The sequence below is a fragment of the Heterocephalus glaber genome, unplaced genomic scaffold (genome assembly GCF_053883595.1).
Source record: "Heterocephalus glaber isolate CG9 unplaced genomic scaffold, H.glaber_assembly_v1.0 deba00001446, whole genome shotgun sequence".
Classification (NCBI taxonomy): Eukaryota; Metazoa; Chordata; class Mammalia; order Rodentia; family Bathyergidae; genus Heterocephalus; species Heterocephalus glaber.
This window is the reverse complement of record NW_028258298.1, coordinates 2,974,674-2,991,264: the sequence shown is the minus strand read 5'-3', so window position 1 is coordinate 2,991,264 and position 16,591 is coordinate 2,974,674. Positions and strand designations below refer to the sequence as shown.

At 40.1% G+C, this 16,591-nt stretch overlaps 1 protein-coding gene and 1 long non-coding RNA gene across 11 annotated transcripts in view; both read right to left on the bottom strand.

The window, feature by feature from the left end:
* Opcml (opioid binding protein/cell adhesion molecule like) overlaps positions 1-16,591 on the bottom strand; it is a 1,190,405-nt gene that overhangs the window by 446,445 nt on the left and 727,369 nt on the right. The window lies entirely within an intron of this gene.
* LOC147827414 (uncharacterized) overlaps positions 1-16,591 on the bottom strand; it is a 56,792-nt gene that overhangs the window by 25,400 nt on the left and 14,801 nt on the right. The window contains exon 1 of the long non-coding RNA XR_015452409.1: positions 1-16,591. This exon is cut by the window's left edge and continues 15,281 nt beyond it; it is cut by the window's right edge and continues 14,801 nt beyond it. This is a non-coding gene — a long non-coding RNA (uncharacterized LOC147827414).

Sequence of the window (16,591 nt, the reverse complement as noted above, 5' to 3'; positions counted from 1 at the left end):
TAAAAATGTTAAATGGAAAATTCCAGAAATACTGTAAACAGTTCATAACCTTTACGTTGTGTGCCATTCAGAGTAGCAAGATGAAGTCTTACCCTGTCCTTTATCCCCTGTGAACGAGAATTAGCCCTTTGTCCAGTGTATAAGCTGCCTGCACACTGATCATTTCGTAGTTATGTGGGTTGTCAGAGCAATTATCATGGCGTCATAGTGCTTGTGTTTAAGCAATTCTTTTTAAAATTAATAATGGTTTCAAAGCACAAGAATGATGATACTAGAAACTCAGACATACCACAAAAAAGCTATATAATATTTTCTGTCAGTAAAAAGGTGAAAATACAACAAGATATTTGGATAACCTGCATTCACATAACTTTTAGTATAGTGTATTGCTATTGTGTATTACCCTAAAGATAAATATATGAAAACTGAAGAAAGAGAGCAACAGTACCTTCTCCGTGTATTTAAGTCTCCACACTCTCACTGTTGACTTTTCAATGCAATTTTAATTGTTGGACTGAAAGGCCCCAGGGTGTTCTGTTACTGTTTTCTCCATGAATAAACTTACTTGGTTTTATATATTTTTTAAATTATGGCAAAAATGATGGCTGTGATTAATTTCTTTTCTAGGGCACAAGATTTCCAGTCCCATTATCATCACGTGCATAAAATTCATCTGTAGAGCCAGAGAAGACATAAGGAAAGATCAAAGAATTTGATGATGACTAAGAGAATTAACTCTAATGGCTGCTTCATGGAATCACACTTTTACCACAAACTCCCAGCTGTAGTGGGTGGCTAGAGGGAATGACATAGTGCCATTAATAAAATATGAGGTATTTAGACTCCACAGATATGTAAATCCCCATCTACCTCCCCTGGAGATTAATGGCAGAGGCTGAGAATGCTGTCTCACCTCCTTGGTATGATCACACACTACTGCCAATGATCTAAATAGCATTGGACCATGTCAAACGTTTCTCTGAGAAAAGCATTCTATACTAATTGTTCTATTTTTATGAGTGGTTTTGTTAATCTCAGTACTATCTGGAGTTTCAGGCTCCTATTGGGGTCTTTATCCCCTGGACAAGGGGTGACTGCAGTATGTACTTAGCTATTATCCATCTTCCCTTTTTAAATCATGATCCTATGTCACCTGCCTTTTTGTGCATCTCCAAATCTCCATAAATTTGAGAAGTACTTCATGTATAATCTAATTTAAGACATACTTAGTTATCACATAAATGAATGAAATACTTAGACTAATTCCTTGGCTATGTATGGGCCTCTAGACACCCAGCAACCAAAGGACTTCCAGAGTCCAGATTGAATTATTTAATGAACAGTTCCTCTATCAATCATCTGCTTAGCCAGGACAGATCTGGATTTAAATCCCACTTTCTCCATTTGACATGGTAATGTTGGACTAAGTTCTCAAACCCTGCCATCCCTCCACCTTCTCAGTGTGAGACAGAGCAATGGTACTTAGTATGAGAGCCCATTGTGAAGGTTAATACAATAAAGTTGAAAATGCTACTGGGCTGGCACACCCTTGGCTCTCCATAAATGGCAACTCCCTTCTTTCCCCCCTCAATACAGATGATTTCAGCCTGCCCGTGCAATGGAAGGAGGTTGAGAAAAAAAAAAACTCTAATTAAACAAATTTACACCAATGTGTGAATGACTCTTAGCCCTTTAGCCTTCAGGAGGGAGCTTATTAACCTAAATGCATTATTAATTGGTAGACTTTTCTGTTAGTTTAACAAAGTATAAGAAAAAGTGCAGGCAGAGAGAGTAATTGGCCCTTGGGCTGGGAGTCACGAGGGACCTCCTAAGGAACACGTCCATGGACCTACAGAGTTACCTCCCAGACAATTGGGTTTGCTTTACTCTTCTTTTGCATGTGTCTGTATGTTTTCATTTTGTTTTTTTTTCTTTGAACCTGAACCCATTGCGCCCCGAAATCCTAAGGTTCTTGCTTTTGCTTTTGTCCTCTCTCAGAAGGACAGTTTCCAGAAGTACACAGACCCAAAGATCTGGCTACTATATGCTTGCTTATACCAGGTGCATGGAGTATGGTCCCTGTCTGTCTCTGAGAACAGTCTGTGCAGAAATTGTCACTATATAGGTAATCATATGCATAAGTGTGCTCATGTGTATATGTACACATTAAGTATTCCTGCTTGTCTGTCACAGTTAGCCGACCGTCTGAAATTTCAATACAAGACAAGTTCCTGTTGGCCTGGAAACTATGAAAAATGCATTTGAGAGAGCAAGTTTTTGATGACAATTGTCATTAACAACTTTATTTTCAAACACATTTCACGGTGCATTTCATGCCAGGAAGGGTTTCTTATCTTCTGAACTTTCAGTCTGCCAGGCTGAGAAGAAGGGTGACAGCTTCCTTTGAACACAGGTAGTGAAAGAGCCCCAGTGAGTGGAAAAGGCAAAGAGAAAATGCAAAGCAGGGAAGGAAGAATGCAAAAAGCATCCCTGTCTGCCTTGACAGGCACATCCAGCCACCACGTTATCCATCACTTTGCCTTCCTGTGTGTCCCTAGATTATTCCATAGTACTGAAAAGTCTACTTTATAGAGCATTGTCAGATCACTTCCAAGATGACCTCAGCTGCTTTAATGATCAATTGTTCACTTGTGTGATTAAAACATAAGTCTCTTAATTTATCCATTACTGCATTATTTCCACATTTCTCATTCAGTCGTGATTTCTCGGATACTTGGGAATAGATAAATGGTTTGTAGCCATAAAGAAGATGGCATTTGTTATTATACTTGCTCTAAAAAGTGGCAGGGTCAAGAAAAAGATTCCTTAAAGAGGACTTATCCGCATACGTTTCATGTCTATAAATAGGCTTTTCCAGAGGTCAATATTCATGAAGCCAGAGCTCCCAAGGAAGCAGGTAAAACCGGAGAGAAAAAAAATAAACAAAAGGAGAACAGGCCTGTCTACAGATATCTACCTATCCCTTTTAGCATCAGCTCTTTCTTAACATTTTGTAACCTAATTTGAGATCAGAAGTTTTCCTGTCTCATTTTTATTTCCTTTTACAGACAGAAAATTGAATTTTACAGTTCCATGAATCATTAGAATAAGAAGACATACCACAGTCTGGGACAAAACATTTGTAAAAGATATATCCCATAAAAATCCACTTTCTAAAATATACAAGTACCCTTAGAACTAAAAATGAATGAATTTTTCAATGGTCAAAAATGAGACAATCAACTGAAAGTGTAAATAAGGACTAAAAGGTATAATAGATAATGTGAAATAGGAAGAAAAGGGGCAAAGGGGAAGGGGAAGTGGGAGGGGGAGGGGAAAGGAAAGAAGGGAATGGAATATGAGAAAATGGAAAAATAGAAACAAAGTCTTTGTAAATAGGGAGGGATGGAGGGGTTGAAGGGAGGGGAGGGGAAGGAGGAAAAATAAGAACCAAGAGAGATTATGTAAGGTGCAAATTTCCAATGATGAATGTCATTATATTGTATACCTAAAATGTACCAATGATTAGAATGAATAATTGATACTGCGAAATAGGGAGAAAAAGTCCAAAGGGGTAGGGGTAGTGGGAGGGGCAGGGGAAAGGAAAGAAGGAAAAGGAAAAATGATGAGAAATGAAAAAAATGGAAACAAAGTCTTTGTAAATAGGGAAGGGTGGAGGGGGTGAAGGGAAGGCTAGGAATGGGGAAAAAGTAAGAACCAAGATGCATCGTGTAAAGGTACAAGTTCCCAATGAGAAATGTAAATGTGTTGTATACCTAAAATGTACCAAGAAAAGAATTTAAGTAAAAAAAAGTTTAAAAAATGAGACAGTCCATCAAATCTTTATGCATAGGTTAAATATAAATACATAATATATGTAAAGAGATTAAATAAACCTATGAAAAATACTCAATCTTATACCTTAGTAGGAAATTACAAGTTAAAACAACAACCACTGCACTTACTGTTCAAGTGTGATGGTGAACAGTCACACACTGTACAGTGACATTTCGGTCAACAAGGCCTGTGTACAGAGTGCTGGCCCTATAAGATCAGAATGGAACTGAAAGACTCCTGCCACCTCATTGGCAATGTAGCCACTGCTCACATATCTGTACTGATGGCGATGTACACAAAGCAACTGAACTGCCAGCTGTATAAAAGCACAGCACATACAGTACAGAATAATGATAATGTACAACTATGCTACTGATATATATTTTAAAATAATGATGAAAATAGTGATGCAATGATGAAGTATTGAAACCTCTTATCAGTATTGTTGAGTGCACTCATTCTTCTTCTGTAAACAGAAGTTAGCCATAGCACAGCCTCAGGCAGGCCCTTGGGGAGGACCAAGAAGGAGGCTGTTGTCACAGGCAATGACCGCGCCATGTATGTGGTATCCCTGAAGGCCTCCCAGTGGGCCAGGATGTGTGAGTTGAAGAGAGTGAGATTAGTGCCCCTGACTCTGCGCAGGTTTAGGCTAATACATGTGTTTTTGTCTTAGTCTTCAACAGAGTAGTTTAAAATATAAAAAAATCAAAAAGAGATCAAAGCTTATAGAATAAGGACATAAGGAAAGGAAGTACTTTTGTACCGCTTTACAATATGTCTGCATTTTAAGATAAATGTTATCACAGAGTCAAAAAGTTAAAAAAAATAAAAGTAAGGAAAGTAGAAAGTTACAGTAAGCTGAAGTTAATTTACTACTGAGGAAAGAAAGTTTTTATAAATTTAGCACAGCCTCCTTGAAGCACTTATAAAGTGTATGGTCTGCACAGGCCCTTCACGTTCACTCTGCTTACATCCCTGACTCACTCAGCAACTTCCAGGACTGTCACCTACATCAATGATCACAGCCTGTACCTGGGTACCTTTTCCTCATCTTTTATACCGCAAGGTCTCTGTATACTTTCTATACTTAGACATGTTCCAATCTACAAATCCGTGTCTTACAGCTACCTACCAGATTGAGACAGTACCATGTTCTACAGGTTTGTGCAAGGATCAGCAGACTGTCCCAGGTAGCCCAGGTGCACAGAGATCAAACCATCTAGGTGTGTAATTATACTCCATGATGTTCGCACAGTGATGACGTTCCATAATGCATTTCTCAGAACATATCTCCATCATTAAAGGGCACAGGGCTGCATAGAGAAATCCCCAAAGACTTCACTATAACACTATCAGAACTAATAAACAAATTCAGTAAAGTTGCAGGATATAAAAATCAGCATGGTTTCAATACCGTAACAGTGAACTATATGAGAAAGAAATCATAAAAAGAAGTACATTTAAAACAGAACTTTTAAAAGCCTAGAAATAAATTAAATCAAGGAGATTAGTGATATCTATGCTGAAAACTACAAAAGACTGATGAAAGATACTGAAGAAGATAGAAATACAGGAAAAGATATTGTGTGCTTATGGATTGGAAGGATTTCTATTGTTAAAATATCCATACTATGGGTCCAATCCAATCCCTATCAATATATCTTTGACATTATTCACAGAAATGGAAAAAAAAATCAATCCTCAAATTTGTATGAACTTCTTCCATAAAATGATTTTCTTGTGAAAAACATCTCAAATAACCAAAGTAATCTAAAGCAAAGGAGCAAAGCTGGAGGCATCATACTACCTTACCTCAAAATATACTACAAAGCTGAAATAACAAAAGCAGCATGGTACAGGCCTAAAATTAAACACAGAGACTGATGGAACAGAAATGAGAACAAAGAAATAAATTCACAAATTATAACCAACTGATTTTTGATAAAGGAGCCAAGAACACAGCCTCTAAAACAATGGTACTTGGAAAACTGGATACCTATACGCAAAAGAGAGATTCAAACGCTCTCTCCATCATACACAGAATTTAAGCCAAAAGGGATTAAAATTTTAAATGTAGTACCTCAAATGATAAAACTCGTGGAAAAAATATAAGCAATGCTCTAAAACATTAGTCTGAACAAAGGTCTTTTGGATATGACCCCAAAAACACAACCAAAAGAACAAACATAAACACATGAGACTATATTAAACTAAAAAGTTTCTGAAACACAGAACAACCAGTATAGTGAAGAGTCAACCTGCAGAATGGGAGAAGATATTTGCCAATTGTGCATCTGACAAAAGATTAATATCTAGACTACATAAAGAACTCAATAAGCAAGCAAAAAACAACAAGGAATCATCACAAATAATCCAATTTAAAAGAAGCATAGTTTAAATAGTATATTAGTCACTTTATTGTCAGTGGGACCAAATACCTAAGCACTCAATACTTAAACAATGAAAGGTTCATTTAGACACATAGTTTTAGAGGGTTCAGTTGATGGTTGGCTGGCTTCCAGGCAGAAACAACATGGTGGAACACAAGATGGAGGAAAGCTGCTCAACCCAAGGCAGCCAGGAAGCAGAGGGAGAAAGAGAAAGGGGAAGCCAAAAAGAAGAATACACCTTTCCCACTCACCTCCTCCTCCAGTTGCCCACCTCTTTCAACCAGGTCCCACCTCCTAACAGCACCTTCAGCAAATGAGCTCATGAATGATTAATCCACTGATAGTGTGTGCCTTCATAATCCAATCACCTTCCAATCTGGAGATTGGAAGGGGATGTGGAGACAGAGGGAGACAAGAGGAGAGAGGGGAGGTAAAAATGATTAAGTTCTGATAGGTAAATGAACCAATTCTCCAAGATGAATGTAATCATTATATATTGTAAAGATATACAAATTAAAATTTTTAAAGTTTCACTTTTGAATGCATGAGACTTTGGGCTGGGAGCATTTTATATCTAAAGCATAACAAATAGCTTTCCCAATAACATAGTGAATTGGGAGAATTGACATTCAAAATCCAGATTATTCCAACTGCAAAACTCACTTTCTTTCATCACAATAGCTGAGTTAGGACACCATATATCTAGTATTAGAAGAATTAGGACATTTCTCTTGCAACTCTGAGGGGGCTAAATTAACCCAAAATGGCAGGCATATTGTGATAAATCAAATGGAAATTGAATTTAAAAATAAGAGTAGCTAGGATATACTGAGTGCTTATCATGTGCTAAGTGCTTCATATAAATAACTCATTTTGTCCACACTGCAACCCTCAGAGATAGAAACCATTATTATTTGTATTTGACAACGGAGGAAACAGGTGCCAAGAGAGACTTGCTTAATGAGTGTTATTTATCTAGTTAGAGCTGGAAATAATGCACATACATTGCAATGAGCGGGAAACTCATGGTGAACAGTTACTATGAATAACTGAATGAATGAGTACCATTGAATGAGCCTGTAAATGAATGAAGGGAGAGCAGGCTCGGACCAGCAACAAGCACAAGACTGAAAACCTGCATACAAAATATCCGCCCTGTTCAGGTAACATTTGAGAAGGGACTCTGGCCTCCCTTACTGATTCATCTCCTAAGAGAAAGAAGAAAAACACTAGAAATCTATGGGCAAAAAAAAAAAAAATCACACTTTTAAACCATCAGTCCAATGCTCGCCTATAGAACAGCCCCCTCAGCTTGCCTTGGATGATACCCTTCATCTCTGCCTGCCTTACTTAGCACAGAATTCAGTAGGATGCTCTTCGATATTTTTCTAACTTTACTCAAAACCTGTCAATTAAAATTAAATTATGTGGTCTGGGATTAAAGATCACAAACTGTATTTTTTCATGACTTTCTCATAAATAGTCTGAATTCTTGCATTTTGAGTTCCTGTCTGTCCATACTTGTTGTTATTAACTATGTATTGATAATATATGTTTAATATTAACTCTACCTTTTATATTAATCATGCATTGGTACTTCAGATTTAAGCCCAGACAATATAGGTAGAGAATGAAAATACCCTACAATACTGTTTACAACTGCACAGTGAATCTGCAGAACTCAAACCTCAGGCTTCCAAGAGCAACAGAATTTCCCTATTTTTCCCCAAATTGTGTTAGTATTTTCATATACATATGTTACAGTTTCATGCATCCTCCTCCTCACTATTCATCCATTTAACCTGTATCATGTTGTCTAATCATCTGCCCTTGAGGTTACTGAACATCTGGTGTTTCTTCCAACCACTCTGAGGATCAGACTTAAATTATGCCAACTTCTCTGAGTTTTCACATGCCCTGGATGGTAAGTATGTGATTCATAATTGCACCTCCTCATACACCTATAGCTGTGCTGGACTGTAACTTCCAGTTACACAGAATCACCCCTGCCTTGACAGGAAAGTCTGGGACTGGTAGAGCATGTGAAATAACAAATTGGTGCACTGATCAGATTAACCAGCTCACAGCTTGAGCCCTTCCTTGCTCTGAAATGCTCCCTCTTGGAGTGTTGGTTCACCAGGACCCCTTCTGCAGTTTTCACTTATCATCAGTCCCTTTATGTTTGCTGTCTCCTCCAAGAATATCTGAATCCAAGATCACGATGCCCAATTACAGACAACTGCAGGAGGTGCTGGCTCACAGATGGAACCCAGAGAGACTTCCAAGGATCTTCATTTGCAAAGCATAACCCATGAGGAGCAGATGGGTGTTTGGGGACGGCTTGCATTTCTCTAAGGAACTCACTTCTCTACCTTGTCCTTTAAATTGTGCATGTGTCTTACCTTTCCAAGAGCAAGAAATATACTTGGGTGGTTTCTTTGAAGTGAAAAATGAAAATATGCTTTAATTTAAAACTACAAGGGAATGCATCTCTTCACACTAAACAATCTTGATATTCAGCAATATTTATGAAAGAAAATGCAGAGGAAGCAAAAGCAAATTCAACAGTTTTGATGCAATGGGATATATTTAGAATATGTCTGTATGAGGCAAGGTCTCTTTAAGTTCAGAATCAAATTTCTACCACCTGCACTTTTTGTAGAACTGAGCTACAGTCGTAGACTCAGATAATGAAGGCTTAATTTTGCTCACTGACTCGTATATCCCAGTATCATAAACCTGTCTCACTGCATGTACATGAAAGCAATTGGGCAAATCACAGCAATTACACTTGGCATTAAAAAAAAGACCCACACAAAATACAAGAGGAAATTTCAACAGCATAAGGTTAATATACCTCATATCACCCAGTGAACACAGGTCCAAACTCCGAACAACAAATTGGTGTTTAAATGCTCATTTAGCAGACAATGGAAGGCAGTGATTCAACACCCTTGGAAGAAACCAGGTAGAAATGATTTTCCGTCAAAGGGGAATAATCTACATTCATAAGCCCACAGGTGATGAGGCGCTCTCCACTGCGCTTCCATCACAGGCGGTGAGATCTGCTATTTTCAGCCACATTAATGCAGCTGTGTCAGTTTGTAGGTGAATCAGTTTTGCTTCATCAGACACATCAACAGCCAGAGCCTGCACTGCCATTTCCCCTCTTCTTAAACATACTTTCTTAATTGCCATCTTTAAATAGATACTCTTTCTCCTGCCTCCTCCAACCCATCCATCATAACCGGTTACAGGACCAGAAATGACCACTGGAGTCATTTCCTCTTGACCTTCTCTCCTGACTCTCCTCATGCACCCAACACTCCTCACACAGCTGCTCCTTCACTCCTGTCCTCCCTTCAAGTTTTCCACAGTTCAAAGTTGGGCTGTCAAATTTGTGTAAGCACAGAAAGCGCTGTGCCAACCTTGTGCGATGAAGTTCTTTATTGTCATTATTTGAGGTTTTTTTAATTTTTCTTTTTGTACTGTTCTACCAAATATGGTCATTGAAGAGCAATTGCTTTGTCTTCCCAAGTGCATCTCCTGTCTACCTTCTTTATGTTCCTTTCTGCCTTCTGGCACCTCCTGGCCTCCAGCAACCTCCTACCCTCCCATCAAAGAGAAGCAGCCACACCTCAAAGTCCTTCTCACAATGCTTACCTCTTCTGGGCCCTTTGCAGCACAGCCACACTGGCTCAGGGAATGACTTTGGATCTAAGAGTCCTACAGAATCACTGCCTTCCACTGCAGAATTCTCAGCAGCTACTGAGTTCCTAGTCATAGTCATATTGCCCAACTCTATAACTGTCACCTCACTGGAAGGCAATTAAGCATCTAATTGCGTGTTTATTCCAATCTCTCCCACTTTCTTCCCTCCTTCCCTCCCTCCGTCTCTCTCTCTCCCTTTGCCTCTCTCTCTCTCTCTATCTCTCCCTCTTTCTCTCTTTTTCCTTGTGATGAGAAAAATCTTGATCACATTAACTTAAGCTTCCAGAATGAGGAATAGTCTGTCCAAAGCACAGGAAAAGAAGATGAAATGAAAATCCCTTAGAGCTGGAAGCCAAAGCTTCAAAGCATAATTGTAAAAGGCCTACTTGCGTTAAAATTTAAGGTAGGATTTCTCTGTCCTAACCAAAGGGTGCACACTCTCCATTTGTGGACAATTGTTCAGCTCCTGTGGATGATATATGGGCTTCTGAAATGATGTGGCACACACACACACACATACACACACAGACACACACACACACACACACACACACACTGCAACAGCTTTAATAGAGCATGAGGCAAATTTTCAAAAGAGCTAGTTTTTTTTCCAAAAATCCAAACACAAATAAAAAATCTGAGGAAAAATGATTCATACCTATTTTTATCATGTATGGCTTTAACAATTTTCAGTGAGCAGGATGTTCTGAACATTTAAATTCAACCTTGTAAGAGTATTAAGGATGGGATCTTAGTTTCAGGAAGAGTGTTCTAATCAGGAAAATAAACGATGTATGGAAAAGCAACATGTCTATTCATTCTGCACAATAAACACTTCAGAACAAAAAAAGATGTGCCTCTTGACCTACTGATGCCTTGCTTCTGGGCATTTTTTGAGTAAAATTTATGAGATTTAATAAATTGTTATTTTTCACTTCTAGGTCATCAAGTCCTGGCTCACAGCTCTCTTTTCTGAGAATTTGTCTGATGTTTGATTATAACCCATTTAATAAGCAATAAGCCTTCTTTATAATGGACAAAGGAAGAGAACATACTGAAAATCAGCAGAGATAGAGCCAAAATGCCTAAAGGTCTTGGGGATTCAACTCTTAGATTTCTTTTCTGAGAAGACAGGCACGAGAGGAAGCTCTTGTGTACACTAAGTTCAGTTTGAATGCTAATCATAACCCTGTGTATGCTTTTCCTGGGCTTGCTGTGATAGATCATACCTTTTCTGCCTCTTCCAGCTGCTGGAGGCCTCAGGCATTCCTCAGCACAGGCCCACAGAACTCCGATACTCTGACACCGCCTTATTGCTTCCCCAAGTGTCTGTGGTCACATGGTGTTCGCATCGTTCCTAGTGTCTGTGTCCACATCTCCTTCTTCTCATAAGACATGGGATCACACTGGATTCAGAGCATGCCATGTACCTCATTTTTATGTCACGTAAGACTGTTTCCAAAGAAGATCACATTCACAAGTAACAGAGATTAGGACTTCACTTCTACATATCTTTTTGAGGAAAAATCCAACACACAACACCTGGTGAGTGGGAAGTTTTCCTCATGCAATGGCATTAGCGCTAAAAAGACAAAGTTGGGGTTGGATCTGAGTTGCAGCAATGTTGGCAACTGGGAGAGGTCAATTAGCCATTTCAGGCACAGTCCCTCGGGGGAAACACCTTGCAAGAGGCAAGAAGGAGGCCACCTCTCTGTCAGACCCAGGGCCCCTACTCTGCTAGACTTATAAAATCAATTTCATCAGCTCAACAAAGGTGGTCAGGCTGTGGAGGACTGAGGCATGCCCACCTAAATGACAGAAGACAGACTGATAAACCAGCATGACAGTGTGTGCTTACCAGCACAGAATCTCCCTGGTCTGAGAGATGAGGTTCATGTTTATGGGGCATGCCCTTCTCCTGGGGGAAACTCACTTGAGAGAACAAATTTCAGGCCAGCAGACTGCTAGTTAAGTACAACATTAATGAAAAAGTCAGAAATGCCATTGAAGGATACAGTTGAGTTATACAGAATTGCCATTCCCCATTTTAGGAATGTTACAACTAAATTACTAAGGCAGTGGGTAATATGTACACAGTAAATCCTTAATAATGCCTACTGACTAGATTAATGGAATATAACTAGTCCTCCACAACTAGTCCATACCTGGGTCCTGGCATCTTGTTCCTGTTCTGAGACTCCTTCCTCTAGATCCTTCTAGAGTCTCTTCTGAGACTCTTTCCTCCAGTGCATTTTTATTTGCACTTATTTGCAATACAGGTGAATGTTATTCTTCTCTGTCCTGACAAACCACCACCTCTCCCCAGAGATCCAGGTCATACTCATTTGTCAGTGTGTGGGCCCTAGAGGAGCCCATAATGCATAGACAGCATCGTCCACCATCCAGCTCCTGATGGCCACCTGCAGCTCATGGAGTGAGGGTCACAGTACCAGTGAGCCATGGGCCCCCGTATACCTCTTCCTTATCTTTCATGGCAGCCTCTGAGGACTAAAGAACCCAATCTTTTAAAATGCCAGTACATTATCTCTTATTTCTGTTTCTTCTTTTCTCCTTCAAAATAAGGTAGGCCTTTACACACACTGTCTGGCTGCACGTGTGCAGTCTTCTGCACATGCTCTCTATCCTCTTGGGTTTGGTATTAAAGTTGGAAGGGATTCATCCTCTAACACTGCATCCTGTAGTATCCATAAATGTGTCTGCATGTTGCCCCATGGGCCAAGGTGGGTAGTAGGGGGTATATTTCAAAAGGCAAAACTAAGCAATAGAACACAAACTACCTACATTTTTTGATAGGGAACTTAGGCAGACATATCTAAAAGGCTTAATGCCTGAATCCATGGTGTCTAATCCACAGATAAATATTATGTTGTCCTTTCCCAAATAATGGGAAACACAAAGGAAAACACGGTATAGAATCTCATCAGTGTTAGAAGAACTAATACCTTGCCTTCTCAGGATTATCTATTAGGTTAGATTGAGTGTTCTGCTGAGAATTATTTGTACAGTAGAAGCCGCCTCTCATAGCATCCAGTAACTTCTGTCCCCTTAGGATTCTCTGAGAAATAACATATCCATTTCAAGACTCTCAAGTTCAAGATGTATATGATGTGTGCACATGAGATTTTAATGGTCATAATTAAAATACTGTAACTCTGAGGGGGACTGCTGGTGTTATTTCATCTGTTTGAGGATGAAGTTAGCCTCATTGGATTGTGAGAACTCAAATCAAGAGTTTTATGAACATTACACTAGCATGAGACTTCTTTTCATCTTTTGACCGCCAATACATTATCTGCTAATATTTGTTCTATATTAATACAGACATCAAAGGACAGATAAATTCAACCACTCAGAGCTGGAAGCAGAAATGTGTAAAGCATGACTGAATAAGACTTGAAATTTATTTAAGCTCTAGCAGGAAAATCAATGAGTAAGGAAAATCTTGACCTCTGTAAAGAACAAGGGGGTGGCGCCGTGTGTGTGCTGGGGCACAAGGAGCACTGGGATAGAAGGAGACAGAAATGGACTCAGAGCTATCTTAACATTCATTGGATGATGACCACTTTGGAGCAGCAAGCTTACAGAAAATAAAGTCAGTGGTTATGTGTAGAAAGTCCGGGAGATACAGAAACTGAAATTCTGGGCCAGGCCTTTGAAGACTGGAGGCTCCAGCTCCAAGTGGCCACTGTCACATCATCTAGTGAAACTTTCTCCCTAGGCCTTACATCTGCCCTATCATACATTTATTGTTAATTTCTTGTGCATTTATTCACAGATTGCATACTGTCTGCCTTGTCTTAGCAACTTTTATAACTGCTGAAAGAAGGAAATTTGTCTATCCTGTTCACCCTTGCATTGACACGCCTAGAACATTCTGGCACAATGGGAGGCAGCTAGCTAACACGTTTTGAGTGACTAAGCACATATTTATTAAAGGCCACTATGAGCCAGGCAGTTTGGCCTATGGAAATAAGATCCTCAAGAATTTAAAATTTAAGAGAAACAAGGAAGTTAAAAAATAAAAATGTGAAGTTTAATAACATTAAGTTTTATGAACAACATAAAATTAATGAGCGAGAGTAAAGGGGGCAAAGATTGGTGGAAACTACTAGATTACATAGAGTAGTTTATAAAAGTAGCTCCAACATCATGCTGGCACTTGGATAAAAGGCATAGCTCCTCCTTATATGTAATGAATAACATTATAGAAGAACCACCTGTAGAATGGCACTATCTGAGGCAGAGGTAACAGTTTTGATAATGGACTGATAACTCCATTACACAAGACCCTGGAAAGCACTGCATAATTTTATTTCTGATATGCATAATATAATCACAATTGACTATATTAATTTTATTTTCAGGAAGCAGACTTTTAAATTTTATTTTGTATTATATAAACATTACTACATTAAGGTATCCCCACCCATTGCAAATGAGCCAGACATCATGGAATTATACAAAATAAGAGAGGCAGGATTTAGACATTAGAAGTGTTAAGGGCCTGGGGGTGTAACTCTGACATAGAACATTTGCCTGGCATGCACTAGCCCCTGGGTTACAACCCCAGCATCATAAAACAAACGACAACAACAAAATCACTGTGTGATCCTGAGAGGAACCAGCCAAATTGCAAAGAGAATTTAAGGGGAGAACTCAGCAGAGGGCCTGAACCTCCTCTATGAATAGCAAAGACATAGAGCCAAGGATTTGATTAGTAGTTTGTGGTAGGGAGGAGATGCTTCAGAATGTATTCAACAACATTACCAACCACATAACAACAGAGAAAAATATTGCTGAACAATTTTTCTGCAGTGCATTTTCCCGTGAACAGGAAACGGGTCTCCAGGGGAAACAGGGGGCAGGAGCTACTTAGCCTTCCAAACACCACATCTTCCCCAAGAGAAAACTCACAGAGCCATCTATTTGTATGTTCCCATGGGGAAAGCATATTCATCAACTTCACAGCCTTAGAAACCCTGTCTGTCTTGTCAGAAGCAGGGTGGGTTTTGCAAAGTTGTAATCAGAATCTCGAAATGGCTTTGGAAAATCAGGTGGGATACAGGTCTGAGCCCCACTCACAGTCTGCATGGCATTGCATCTCAGTAGCAATCAGAGGTGAGGGTCAACAGAGGAGAGCTATGGACAAGGATCAAGGAGATGGAGCCTGCCAGCCTCAGTGCTGAACACAGCACCCACCCACAAGCTCCTGGCCCCTTTTCCTGGGCACCTTGCCTGGCTCTCTCAGGTGCCCAGCACTTGGCTTCCAAGGTTGCTTTCTGCTTTTCCTAATTTTTCAACATGATGAAATTAGAGTTGGTAGAGCTTTACAATAAGTTTGTGCAGGCTGCTAATTAAATGCTGCATGCCACCCATCCCATACTAATTCCATGTGAAACTAGGTCAAGGCTACAAGGGACTGCTCTGGAGTCTCCCAGGTTGACCCAACATCGCCTGTACTGACACTGATTATCTAATCTGAAATTCTTCCACCCAGGGTCCCCACTCCTTCCCACCCACTGAATAAAATATGGATCAGATGGTGTAAAATTGCTATTCTTAGGAGCAACAGATGCAAATAAGGTTGCTTTTTCAATTGTTTGGCAACGCATCCGATGGTTCCAAGACAGAAGCTAATTAAAATCTAATTGAAATAAAATCATTTCCAATTCTGTTTCCCTACAATGACTGCCTGAGTGGAGGGTCCCTTGCTCTGTGGACAGAGCCTTTTCCCTCCCACTACTTCTTTCTGCTTTGTAAACAGCCATTCGTGATTCTAACAGAGGATCTGGGAGCATTGGGTGGAGGCAACACAGGGTGTAAGAAGCCCTGGGGAAAGTGCAGGGAAGAGGTTTACAGTAGGAATGGCAGTGTAAGTGAAGGACTGGGGAAGAAAGAGATGGAGCGGGGTCACAGACCTCATCTGGCGGCTCGAAAGGAGGAGGGGCCGGAAGCGGGAAGTCATGGGGTCTGGTGTGGAACTCTACAGCCAGTGGCCTCCAGACAGCTTGCCACTTGTCCATGCGCTGGGTTGCTGGGGTCTTTCTCAAATGTGTCAAGTAGAAGATGACATTTAAAGATCAGGACATTTTACTTAAATATGCAGATTTCTGGCTTCCTTTGACATACTGGAAAAATGGGCCGCTGCATGTCTGCTTTCCCACTAGCCACAGCCCACTGCAGGGAGAGGAGTGGACAGTGTTGAGGTGGAAGGGGCACTGGCTTATGCTGGTCCCACAGGAAATTGAATCTGAGGCCTTGTTAGCAGGTGGAAAACCCTGCCACATCAAAATGGACAGGTTGGAATCTCGCCTTCGTTGCTCAGGAGCATCTGGGGCAAGTATTTGAAGGTGCCTGAACCTTGTTTTCCTAAACCAAAATCAAAGAGTGGGATGTATCATAGGGTTCCTCAAACTGATAGTAGTAACCTGTGCTGCAACAGTAAGCTATATAATGTTATTCACACTTGTTGTAGTTTTATCTTCTCCTGATTAATTGGGAATTCTTTCAGGGAGGACAGAAGGAAATACATGGAACAAAAGTAGGGGCTGGGAACACAGGCACACAGCAGAGCAAGGTGTAGAGGAGAGGCGTGGCTGGGCTCACAGAGCAGCAGGTGAAGCTCAGCAGGG